Below are 13,568 nucleotides of genomic sequence, written 5' to 3'. Positions count from 1 at the left end.
ACTAGGCTCCTTCTTAAGACCAGATCTGTGCTCAGCCACCTGGGGGCTCAGGCAGCGTCCGTGGTCATCTGACATCTGGTGAGGTGGCTGTGAGTTTGCGGGTGTGCATCAGAATGTAGGGGCCATTAAAAAATAGCTACCTACGTGAATTCCTTCACAGAGTTATACATCAGGATTTTGGAGTAGAGGACCTGTAATTTGAATTTTTAAAAAGCTGCATAGGTGATCCTGATGGATACCTCTATTGAGAACCATTGCATAAAGGAATCAGAGATTTTCAGTAGCTTGTTGAAACAGTTTCTGGGGACAAAGGTGGCAAGTCATAAAAAAACATTATCTGGTGGAAAGATGGGAAAACTCTGGTCTTGGTTTGCAGCCAAAGTGTTTCCAGTGAGGCTGTTACTTTGTTTAGGAGAGAGGTAATAAGACAGGCAGAGGGGCTATGGCTTGGTAAAAGGAGCCCCAGAGCAGGTGTGAGCAGACATGAGGCGGTGTGGGTTCTAGTCCCGCTTTCTAATCAGCTTTGTGAATAAAACTATAGGGCAGGCTGAGGGTAGTTGGGTTCTAATCCCGCCTTTTCTACTAACTGGTTGCGTAACCTCAGCAAATGTTCTGAGCTTTTCTGTAAATTAGAAATCAGGCTGGATGACCTCCAAAGGCCTGTCGTGCTTCCTTTAACTGCACTGTCTCATGGAGTAGCTTCTTGTCCATGTGTGGTCCTCGAGCATCTGAAACGTGCGTGTCCAAATTCACATGTGCTAGAAGTGTAAAACACCAAATTTCAAAGACTTGGTACAAAGAAATATAAAATATCTCTTAATAATTTTTGTATTGATTATATGGCGAAATGATACTATTTGGATATATTGAGTTGAATAAGATATATATTATTAAAATTAATTTCACCTGCTTTTTTACTTTTTTAGTGTGACTACTCGGAAGATTCTAGATTATTCATGTAGCGTACACTATATTTGCATTGGGCAGCACACCTTTCTAAGGTCAGGAGCTTGGGGTCGGAATCGTCCCCCCGCCGTCGGGTTGTGGTACTTCACCAAGCTCTAATTTCACTGTCAAGAACTGGAGTTATGAGAAAATGGGAAATGGGAGCTTTGGGGGCGCGGGGCTGTAGGCCCAGCATGGGACGACCTAGCCACGCAGAGCAGCCAGGCCGGGCTCTGCCACGGAGCAGCGGGACCTCGCCCGGCTCTCGGAAACGGAGCAGAGAGCCCGCAGAGGTGCCCACCAGGGCCTGTGAAACCGCGCACCCGCCACAGCCGCGCCGCCCCGGGCCAAGCAGTGTGCTCGGAGGTGAGTCGGAAGCTGTGCAAAAGTTATGTTCTGACGCAGCCACGTTCATGAAATTATTTTGATTTACAAAAATTTATGCAATTATTTTGATTTAGCAAAACAACACATGGGCATAAACATTCAGTCACCAGCCTGCCCCTGTGGCTGAAGTTCCTGCCCTGGGAGTCCTTCCTGAGGATGGCTTTTCTGCAGTCACCTTCAGGTGAAGTGAGGGGCGACTGCTGGCTAAGAGGAGTGATTTTAATCCAACAGGAAGGCTCAGTGTTGACGAGCCTGGGATTAGACAGACCCTGTGTACTCACTCGAGAACACTTACTTCTCTGTTTAACAGGAAAGCTTCCCTTTCACTGTGTGCCTGTCTCCTCTGCTAGGAAATGTCACCATGGGCCTTCTAGGAAGAAGGCAGAGGGACAGAAGCCAGAGTTGGAAAGCACAGGGGCCCCTCCTTGAGTTGTCACAGCTTATTAGCACTTTCTGTCTCCTTCCTGGGGGCCACTGCTGAGATAGTGGGGTGGGGTAGTGGTTACCCGAAGACAGCTGCTGTGGCGTGGAACCGAAAGCATTAACGCTTGCGCTTGTGAAATTACCATGGTTAGAATGGCAGCTTTGGGGCAAGGTGTTAAGTCACCTGGTGTTCAAAAGCAAACCTGACATCCACCAGCAGATCAGTTTGACCGGGGTGAGGGCAAAATTGAGTGATGGGATTTTTGTCTGGAGAGAACATGGTGCAAGCTGTAATTGTGGGGTGGGTGTGTCTTTGTGTGACAGGGTGTTCACTAGGCAGATGTGAACCAGAATTTACTGGGAAGGAGCTTCAAGAATGGCATCGGAACAACTTTGATTATTTAAATATTTTTATCTGAGCTCGGGGCTTCTACAAAACCAAACGAGGAGGAGCCTGGGAGATGTGTGCCCTTAGGACCTAGGGGACAGATAGTCGGAGGGTAGAGCCATAGAAGGAAGCAGTTTTAGTATAATCTAAAACTGTATGGTTTTGTGTTTTCCGTTGTCCTTGGCAAAGAATGCCAGGATGCATATATTATTTTCCCAGGAAAAACCAAATCGTTCTCACTTTAAAGAGAAGTACCGTGTAAACTTCAGACTGTCATAAAGACACTTGATGCCATCCAGGCCCCAGTTTGGGTTAGGGGGATGAAGAAGATTTCTCAACAGTAGTTTTCACAAAATAAAATTAATTTCCCTTGAAGATTTGTCTTGAAATAAGTATATAGATTGATAGTTTGAAAATCATGTCAACTTTTAAATGTTTTAGAAGAATCTACAATTTAATGGGCTCCTTCCATTACTCTTCTGGTAATGAGAATAATCAGCTTTCAATCTGTGTGATAGGAAGAGCCAAGCAGGGGTCTCTTTTTCAAAACTGGGCTTCAAATACTTTATGGTAGGCTCTGAGTTACAATTTTTAAATACAGTATGTTGTTCGCTTCTGATTATAAATTATATTGGTCCACTGTAAAAAATTTGGAACGTGTAAAAGAGTATCAAGAGGGAAAATGTTTAAATACCCAGAAGTAACGTTTCTTAACCTTTGGTGTATACTCCTCCAGTCTTCCTTCTGTGCACACCTAGGCATGTGGACGTTGTGTTAGACCAAAGGTGAGCGCAGGGGCCGTATCCCCTGCTGCAGCGAGGACAGGCAGCTCCGCAAGCCTTGACAGCCTGGTCCAGTGAGTGCCAAGACGGGGAAGTGCAGTGCTTCAGACGCTCATAGCAGGGGCCTCGCGCCCAGTCTTTTGCGCTGCGGCCTGCTTTGGTGTTTCACAGCACGGAGGTGTTGCGCTTTATAGAACCCACCTCTTAATACTGAACGTTTAAATGATGGATTTTTTTTCACTATAATAAATAATTCTGCAGTGAAATCACTTCTATAATGCAAACTTTTATGCTCTTTCTTTAGAATACATTTTGAAAAGCAGAACTGCAAAGTTAAAGGGCATAGTTGCTTAAAGGCTTTTGGTATATAGTCAGGCTGTTAAGCTGAAAAGTTCATCCACATTTTTCTTTCTGCAACACTCGCAATTTTCTGGTGTCCTACAATGATGGCTCGCATTGTGTAAAGGAAATCACATGCTTTAAAATGGCTCTAGAGAGTACATGGCAGGGCCCGCCCACCTTGGAAGATGTATTTTCCAGATCAGGATTTGAGACTCCTTTGTGCAGCGCCCTTGACGCCCTCAGTGCACCTTGTGCAAACAGAAAAAGCTGAACCTCGCTGGGTGGACACGGCCTCGGGACCCACAGCGTGACAAGCAGAAGGTGCTGACAGAAACAAAAGGTCCCTTTTCTCTATTAAAAAAGGTGGGATGAGGAGGGGCTCCTTCCTCTGGGAGGATGCAACCAGGACGTGAGACTTGGCAACAAAGCCGGGCGAACGGTTCGCCCCCCGCCCCCGCCCCCCCCTCAGCAGGTAGCCTTGCTCAGTGCACAAGCTGCGCAACCATCCACAGCAGCCCTGATCTTCCTGTGTCCTCTCTGACCTTGTTGCCTTTGGACTGTCTTCCCGACATTTCCCGTTCCATCTAGAAAACTCTTACTGCTTCATGAAGGCACAGCTGTAGTGTCGCTCTGCATCTCCCTGCCCTTCTTGCTTCCTCCTCGCAGCCTTCCGGTCTGTTCCTGAGAGCAGGAAACGCTGCTGGTTAGCTTCGCCCGCCCCAGCGTCGCCAGGCCAGACACGCGAAGGCACTGCGCTCATTTGTGGACGCATGCCTCCTGAGTCACCGTGTTCACCACCTTGTGTTTTCATCAACTTTTGTTCTGGCTAAAAAAAAAACCCATGCTCTTTGTAAAATATGTATATGAATATAAAATATAATACTTATATTAATATATTATTTTTATCAGAATACGGTATATTACATGAACATTTAAAAATAATTTATAACCAAATAGCCAATCAAATGTGAACTCTTTAACATTTGATTGTATATCCTTTTAGATTTTTTAATTTGTAAGTATAGCTTATTCTTAGAAAATTAGTCATATAATTCTTCCTGTTTTGTGACTTTTTAAAAAAATTGAAGTATAGTTGATTTAGAATAATATACTAGTTTCAGGTGTACAGTATAGTGATTCGGTGTTTTACAGATTCTACTCCATTAAAAGTGACTACCAGATAATGGCTGTAACTCCCTGTGCTGTGCAGCGCACCCTTGCTGCTTATCTAGTTTATACATAGTGGTTTGTATCAATCCCACACCCCTGTTTTGCCCCTCCCCCCTCTGTCCTGTGACTTTATATATATAAATATATTTTTTTAATTTTATTTATTTATTTATTACTTTTTGGGGGGTACACCAAGTTCAATCATCTATTTTTATACACATATCCCCGTATTCCCTCCCTTCCTTGACTCCCCCCCCCTCGAGTCCCCCCCACCCTCCCCGCCCCAGTCCTCTAAGGCATCTTCCATCCTCCAGTTGGACTCCCTTTGTTATACAACAACTTCCCACTGGCTATTTTGCAGTTGGTAGTATATATATGTCTGTGCTACTCTCTCGCTTCGTCTCAGCTTCCCCTTCACCCCCCGCCCCCTCCCAAACCTCGAGTTCTCCAGTCCATTCTCTGCACCTGCGTCCTTGTTCTTGTCACTGAGTTCATCAGTACCATTTTTAGATTCCATACATGTGAGTTAGCATACATTTGTCTTTCTCTTTCTGACTTACTTCACTCTGTATGACAGACTCTAGGTCTATCCACCTCATGACATATAGCTCCATCTCATCCCTTTTTATAGCTGAGTAATATTCCATTGTATATATATATGCCCTGTGACTTTATATTAATAGATCAGGAAGAGCCCTCCAGAGCCAAACCTATGCATGTGTAGTGTTTGTTTGTTTTTCTTGCAAGGGCTTAAAAGTATTCAATCACATGGTGTTGCCGTAGTTTATTTACTAGATTCTACTCCACTGCTGGATATTTAGGTAGTTTGGCTTTGTCCCTTTTCTGGTGTTTATTACTATTATGGAAATGCTATGATAATCAGCTCTATATACTTTGTTCACTCATCTCAAAGTTTTCTTAAATACATTCTTAGAAATGGAACTGTTCAAAGGGTATGCCTATTTAAGTCACTTTTTGAATATATATGGCCAACTTCTCTCACATGTTGTAAATGCATGTGTGCCTCTGCCCTCCAAAAGAGTGGGGCTCAGTGAGGACGAGGCCTGTATCTTATTCATCGTTATACCCCCAGTACCTCTCAGTGCTCAGCAAACACTAGAGGCTTAGTGTTGAAAGAATAAGAAATTGGATTCTTTGAACTAAGCCTTCATTACAAGGGCAAAATCTTTCCAGTGTGGTCACAGAAGTCTGTGGTTGGTACTTGTGGCCTCTTCTGAATATCTGCAGTTTAATATTGTTAATAATATTTCAAATGTTCATTTCTCAGAAGGAATTGTTTTCTATACCATACAGAAAACAAAACAAAAAAATTATGCATTGTTTTCCTTAAAGCATGGAGGATGGTTAGTTATAAAAATATATATCACCAGGGAATTTGTAGGCTTGAAACAAGGGCCAAGGTGGGTGATTGAGTGAGTGAGAGAGTGAGTATGGGATATTTCAGAAGTCTGTATTCTTAAGAAACGAGTTAGAACATCTTTCAGCTGAGATGGCTTTTAGGACAGCCATGCTAGGTCTCTTTCAGTTCCACAGTTTCTGATTTATACGCAGACTAAATGTGTGATGGGGCTGGTGTCAGGTATGCCAAAGTAAACAGAGCGAAGAATGCAGGGCTCAGTGGAAACAGCTTAACTGGAGAGCCTGAAAAGGGAATTTCCTTCTCACCGAGTTTCTTATTCCTGGTTAACGCTGTAGTTTCCGTTCCAGACTTAAATTTATAACTTTTCTTTCTGAGCTAGCATTCATGCTTTCCATACATATATATATAAACAAATTAATCCAGATGCAGTGCAGTCTCATCAGTGCTTTATGATGCGGAGCTACAGAAATGTAGTGACTTGCCTAAGATTAGCCAGTAAATTGGGAACCAGACCCTCAAGCTAATAAAAACAAAAAGAATCCCCTCAGGGAAATCTGCAAAAGAAGAGCTATGAGTGATGACTAGTCTTTCTGGATGTTAAAATATATAGTGAATCTACTGTCATTAAAACAGTTACAGTAGACAAGATACCAGTGCAGAAATCCAGAAACTATAATGTTGTATGAATGTAATACATAGTAAAGTTAGCATTTTACATCAGAAAAAAACTGAATTATTCAATGAATTGTTTGAAACAACTGGGTAACCTTGTGGGAAAAAAAGTTGAAGCTTTGAATTCCAGGTGTATTACGTATTTAATGTAAATAATTAAAACATAAAGGTATCCAAAGGAAATAAGAACTTTAAAACATGGAGCAGGAAACAACTTTCTAGGTATAAAACAATACTCAGAAGTCATAAGGAAAAGGATGAAAAACTTGTACAAAAAAGTGAAATTCTGTCATGGAAAAATAAAACTCTATAGGAAACAAATGGCCTAAAGTTGCACGTGGAGGGGAGTGCCATTTGTGAGACAACAGACAAAGGCCTGTTTTATAAAGAGATCTTGTGTATCAATGAGGAAGCAGCCAGTGACTTCATGGAAGATTTGGCTCTGGATATGAACACGTAGTTCACAGAAATAAGGCTTATAAACACGATTCAACATTCCTCAACATTCAAAACTACTTCAACACATAAAAAGAAAACAGAGATACATTCTTCACCTATGAGAGTGGCAAAGATCAAAGTGTGTTAGCAAGTTTTTATCACGAGTGGTTAGAAGGAATGTGATTTGGTGCAGAGTCTTAGGACATTAATTTGGCGATACCTACCAATTTAAAATGAAGACATAAGAGTTTGACGATTGGAATTTATACTACAGACACATGTATGCAAAGATGTAAGCATAAGAATCTCATCGTAGCATTTTTAAATAGCAAAATACTAAAGACAACTGCATCGCTATCAGTGGGGCGCTGAAAACATGAGCTGTGGAGCACTACGACACGCAGTGGGCTGTACCGCAGCAGGAAAGATGATGTGTTGTAGGAAAGGATCTCTGGTCTGCAAGTGAAAGGGGTAAAGTGCACAGCAGTGGAAAATAGTCTTTCCTCTCCGTTTGCGTTGGCAAACGAATGCCCAACTCCATCACACATTTACTTACAGAGTGTAAATCATGAAGCCACCTAAGCATTTAAGAGGACCTAGCCTGTCTCTCCTAAAAGCCAGTTCAGCTAGAAGATGTTCTACAAGTGTATCTGTATTCTAAAGAATACACATTTCTGAGATAACACACACTCACTGACTGTCTTTGGCCCGTATTTCAAGATATCTATCCATATGTATGTGTTCTCGTGTGTGTGTGGATGAAGGAAACACAGATGCATGTAAATGTTTTCGTGTGCACAGAAAATTTCTGGAATGACGACGCACCGGTTCTTCCTAGTGGTTGCCTCTGAGGAGGGTGAATGTGTAGGGTGGTAGAAAAATCTACTTTTCATCGTATATACTTTGTTATGATTTGAACTTTTACTAATTATACTTGTTTTTTATGGCTGAACATGAGCACAAACTTAGTGACTTGAAACAACATCTGTTTGTTGATTGGCTCACAGTGTCCACAGGTCAGGAGTCAAGTATGACTTCTTACTGGCTCCTCTGCTCAGCATCTCACGAGCTGCACTCAGAATTCAGCCAGGGCTACGATTTCTCCTGAGGCTGGGAGTCCTTTCCAAACTCACGTGGGAGCTGGCTTTCATCTCCTCACAGTTGCTGAACTGGTGGCTGGCTTCGTCAGGGCCAGCAAGAGAGTCTGATCTCTAGAGCCTCTTTGAAAGAGCTCACCCGATTAGGTGAGGTCCACCCAGGAGAATCTCCCTTTTGATTCACGTAAAGTCAGTTTTCGGGACTTTAGGTGCATCCGGAGAACTCCTTGATCTTTGCCATATTCTATGGACTAGAAGCAAGTGATAGGATTTCAGGGAGCAGGAGTCACTGGGGTCTTAGAATTCTTCCGAACACACCAAGATTACCAACTGTAAAACCACCATCGCCACCACAGCAGCATCTAACCCTCATGTAGCGCTCATTTCATAATGGGACAGTTCCAAACACTAGGCACATATGAAGTCACTTCATGGTTAGTGCAGTCCGGTGAGGTGGGAACTCATTATCTCCATTTTACAGGTAAGGAAACAGGCATGAAGTGAAGTGATTTACCCAAGGTTGAGAACCCAGGCATTCTGTGTTCAGCGTTCTGTGTTCCTTACTATACTATAGATACATTCTTCAAACACAGGGGTAAACATTTTTTGGACTGAGCCTGCATAACAAATATGCCAACACTTGTGGCTTAAACAACCACAGCACTGGGGACGTCCCTGGCCGTCCAGTGCTTAGGACTCCGAGCTTCCACTGCAGGGGGCACGGGTTTGACCCCTGGTTGGGAAACTAAGATCCTGCAGGCTGCGTGAGGCAGAAAGAAAAAGAGCCACCCCAGCATTTGTTTTGCTCGTGAATCCGCACTCGAGGCCGAGGATGACGCCCGTCTTCTCCACGCGGCATCACCTGGAGTCACGGGAAGGCTGGGAGCCTGAACCGTCGGGACGGCTCCCTCCCACGTCCGCCAGTGGGTGCCGGCTGTCCGCGGGGTACCTTGGTTGCTCTCCGCGTGGGCCTCTCCAAGTGACTGGTTTCTCTTCCTCACAGCCTGGTGGCTGGCTTCCAAGGCAAGTATCCATGAGTGAGAGAGTAAGCCAGGTGGAAGCTATATAACATTTTATGGCGGGTCTTGGAAACTCATGCAGGTTCATTTCTACTGCATTCAGTTAGCTGGGGCAGTCACAAGGCTCTACACAGTTTGAAAGGAAGGAGAAATAAGCTTTACCTCTCGATGGAAAATGGCAAAGTTCTGGAAAAGCATGAGAACCTGCAATATTGCTGTGAACTGCCTCTAAGAAGGTGATTTATATATTCCTCTATCTCAGAGCTACCTTGTACCCGAACACCCCAGTAATTTAGCAACTCTTTAAAAGCACCAAGAAGAAGGCCCCACAATCCTAAATAATAAACCTTCACAGTAGTGTCCATCTTTGTCTTTCCTGGCCTGTGCTCCTGGACCAGCTTCCCCTTACATGTCCCTCCGCGTGGAGAACAAATGAAAGTTAAAGCTCCCGCCAGGTCTTTGCTGCTGGCTTTGAACCTGGATAATTACGTTTTCCTTTTTCTGGCTGACATTTCAGGAAAGAATCCTGAGTTAGGACATGTCAGCGCTTATCTTCTAAGAAGAGAGGGAAAGGTGAAATAGATAAAACCATTCAGTCATTCATTCATTCAACAAAAACGTACAGGGTTCTGTTCCAGACGCCACGATAGAGCAAAGACAACAATAAGGGCACTCGAGCAAATTCTTTGGTTTATAAAAGTTATGTTTAAACTATACTAGAGTCTCAAGTGTGCAATAGCATTATGCCTAAAAAAGCAATGTACCTACCTTAATTTTAAAATATCTTATTGCTAAAACATGCTAACCATCACCTGAGCCTTCAGGGAGCTTCAGTAACAAACAACAAATGTCACTGATCACGGGCCACCGTAACACAGAGTGGTGATGAAAGAGTTCAGAATACTGTGAGAATCACCAAACTGCGACACAGAGACACGGAGTGAGCAGATGCTGGTGGGAAAGTGGCACCAAAGGACTTGCTCAACGCAGGGCTGCCACGAACCTTCAATTTGTAAAAACTGGAGTCACGTCTGCAACGTAAAATATAGGGAGGTGTTCCTGTACTGAGCCCCCACTTTGCACGGAGCACAGCTCAAGGGAAAGAGGAAGAGACGCACACAGTGTCTTTGCCCTCAAGGAATACTTGCTTGTGGAGGGAGAGAGAAAGAAAAGCAAACATGTCAGCGTAATTCCCGTGATAGGTTCCATCCTACCTGTTCCTCGGGGTGAGCCCTAGGTTACTCTGAAATGGGGAAAATCAAAACAACCATCCTTGCAGGTCTTCGGCGAATCATCTTCTTGCCTGGGACTGTTGCTTCCCAGACCCCAAGTCCTCAGAAAGAAGGCCGCTATTGCATTGGTAACGCAGTTCGCAAACTGTGTGCCAAGGGCCACCCAGGTGCTGAAACGAACTCTTACAGGTGCTGTGGGACATTCTAAATTGTTGAGAGACATACAAGGACAACTGTCGGAGACCACACAATGACCCCTATTAAGTGGTTATTTGGATCTAACCAAATACAGGAACTATTTGGTATTTTTTTTGGCCTAGAGGTATGTTGAAAAAATTACTAAGACATTAAGAACATCAACTGTAAGCCAAGAACGTCTGGGAACCTCGAGTACCTCATCTGTCAGTTTTCCTGATACGTCCTGATATTTTTCTCCACACCGAACACATTGTTTGAGCCAGTCTTTCTCGGGGGCAAGGCTTATCAGCTGGGCCTCCTGCAGGGCCTTCTCCCTGGGCCTTCGGAGGGCTCCTCAGGCGGGCGTTGTTTCCCATCCCCGTGCCCGCCTGCCTCCCTGCAGCCCCCTCCCCTCAGCGCTCTGCCACGTCCCTGTCCTCCACCCAGGCACTGTCACCTCCCTGTGGAAACAACCAAGTCTCAGTCCTCACCAGTGCCTTGCGACTTGCAGATTTTGCATCCCTGTCCTTTCCTCCTCTGCCCAGTACCGCTGCCCAGCAAAAGGTAAGTGTGGAGGAGAAACGGTGCAGGCTTATGGTTGCACCCCAAGATTAATTCCCATGTGAACCCCTGGTGAGATGAGCAAGTCCTATCCCTTTCCTTGTATCTTGGAACCGGTTTCTTGTTAATTCATTCCCCAGGGATACTATCCTAAGCTAGCATTCGCCTTGGCCAGCATCCTGCATTGGTAATAAACGGAGCACATCCAGATCTGCTGTAATGACAAGACTTCTCCTCTGGACTTTGCAGTGGGGGTTGGGGCAGGGGGAGAGGGGTAAAGTGGCTGAATAAGGATGGGACAGGAAAAGCACTTAGCCCACGTCTCAGTGCAATAACCACAAAACAGAAGGATCGAGAACATGTTACTCAGGTGGAGCCCTAGCTCGACCTCGGAGGCTGGCTTGAGAGGATTTTAAATGACTTACTGACAGGACACACGCGAGGTGAGTCTTGAAGGGAGAGTGAGAGCGACCCTGACACGGAAGCGGCGACGAAAGAGGCTTCCCGTCCGGCACGTGCACCGGGGGGCCCGGAGCAGGGGGCGTCCCAGGCCCTGTCGAGTCCAGTCCTGCAGGCAGAGGGGCCAGGCCCAGACCAGACGGCTGCCGCCAACCGGAGGGGACCACATCCCTGGTTTGCTTCAGGTGGGGGTGACCTTGCTCACGTAATATTTCTAGTGTTCTACTCTTGGATTACGAGTAGCCAGATGGAGAGGCGAGTGGCACTGAGGACATGGGCTTCTCACTGCTGCTCTGCCTCTGACCTCCAGAGTTCTGCTCGGGAAGGCGCACGGTTACCTGACAGCAGTCAAAACACAGGAGCTCTTGGCTCGAGTCTCCAGGAATAAAGGCAAGCCTGCTCACGCCGGCCTCAGGCTTACACCGTTCCATGCTTCCACGTTGCGTTCAGCATACATTCCCAACTCCTTCACAGGGAAGCAGGGGTTTCCAGGCCCTGCTCATGGGCAGCTGACTGCCGTCAGCCCTCCCTGTTCTCCCACCTCAAGCAGGCTGCTCCAGCAACGCTGCGGTACCTGCAACCCTACCTGCAACCCGCAGTCTCTGTTTTTGTAGACACTGTTCCCTCTGCCTTCGGGGATCTTCCCCCCTGCCTCCCATGACCCCACTCTCCCCTTCACTGGATCCCTCCTGCTCTTCTTTTAGTTTCAGCGAACTCCCCTTTCTTCTCTAGTGGGAAAACAGAGACCCTGCGTTTGCTTATTGCAGCACTTACCATGCTGTACTGAAATGTCCTGTCTCCTGTATGTCCCCACTCTTAGCCTAGCTGTTCTTTTCATATAGAGATTGTGTCATTTTCACCGTTAGAACATTAGTTGGTTTTCTTTTTCACTTCTTTATTGGAGTATAATTGCTTTACGTGGTGTGTTAATTTCTGCGGTGCAACAAAGTGAATCAGCTACGTGTATACACACATCCCCACATCCCCGCCCTCGTGAGCCTCCCTCCCACCCTCCCCGTCCCACCCCTCGTCGTCACAAAGCACCAAGCTGATCTCCCTGTGCTCTGCAGCAGCTTCCCCCTAGCCACCCATTTTACTTTTGGTCGTGTGTACGTGTCAGTGCTGCTCTCTCACTCCACCCCAGCTTCCCTTCCCCACCCTCGTGTCCTCAAGTCCATTCTCTGCGTGTGCATCTTTATTCCTGCCCTGCCACTAAGGAACATTAGTTTTGTTTTGTTTCTAATGTATGCTCCTTTATTTATTTATTTATATTTATTTATTTTGGCTGCGTTGGGTCTTCGTTGTTGCGCGTGGGCTTTCTCTAGGTGCGGTGAGTGGGGGCTACCCTTCGTTGCGTGCGTGGGCTTTTCATTGCGGTGGCTTCTCTTGAGGAGCACAGGCTCTAGGTGCGCAGGCTCAGTAGTTGTGGCACACGGGCTTAGTTGCTCCTGGGCATGTGGAATCTTCCTGGACCAGGGATGGAACCCATGTCCCCTGCATTGGCTGGATTCTTTTTTTTTTTTTTTAATTTATTTATTTAATTGGCTGTATTGGGTCTTTTTTGCTGTGCGCGGGCTTTCTTTTAGTTGCGGTGAGTGGGGGCTACTCTTTGTTGTGGTGCACGGGCTCCTCATTGCCATGGCTTCTCTAGGCGTGTGGGCTTCAGTAGTTGCAACACATGGGTTCAGTAGTTGTGGCTCACAGGCTCTAAAGCGCAGGCTCAGTGCCTCACAGGCTCTAAAGTGCAGGCTCAGTAGTTGTGGCACACGGGCTTAGTTGCTCTGCGGCATGTGGGAATCTTCCTGGAGCAGGGCTCGAACCCGTGTCCCCTGCATTGGTAGGTGGATTCTTAACCACTGCGCCACCAGGGAAGTCCCGAGAACGTTAGTTTTTAATTGAAGGCCTGCAACACAGCAGGAACACGTGAAACATTGTTTCATGGCTGACTGAACCAGTGTTACGAGGGCGGGTACTGCGTTCATTTTCACCCAAAGGAATGATGAATGTTTAACTGGCCGAGAATTTTATGAATTAAATTTTTTTTTTATGGAGAGGAGAGAAAGGGTAGGTATGAAGATTCAGTAGTTCTACATGG

Source organism: Hippopotamus amphibius, chromosome 1 (genome assembly GCF_030028045.1).
Source record: "Hippopotamus amphibius kiboko isolate mHipAmp2 chromosome 1, mHipAmp2.hap2, whole genome shotgun sequence".
In the NCBI taxonomy this organism is placed as follows: domain Eukaryota; kingdom Metazoa; phylum Chordata; class Mammalia; order Artiodactyla; family Hippopotamidae; genus Hippopotamus; species Hippopotamus amphibius.
The sequence above is the reverse complement of the archived record's forward strand: the minus strand, read 5'-3'. Positions refer to the sequence as shown.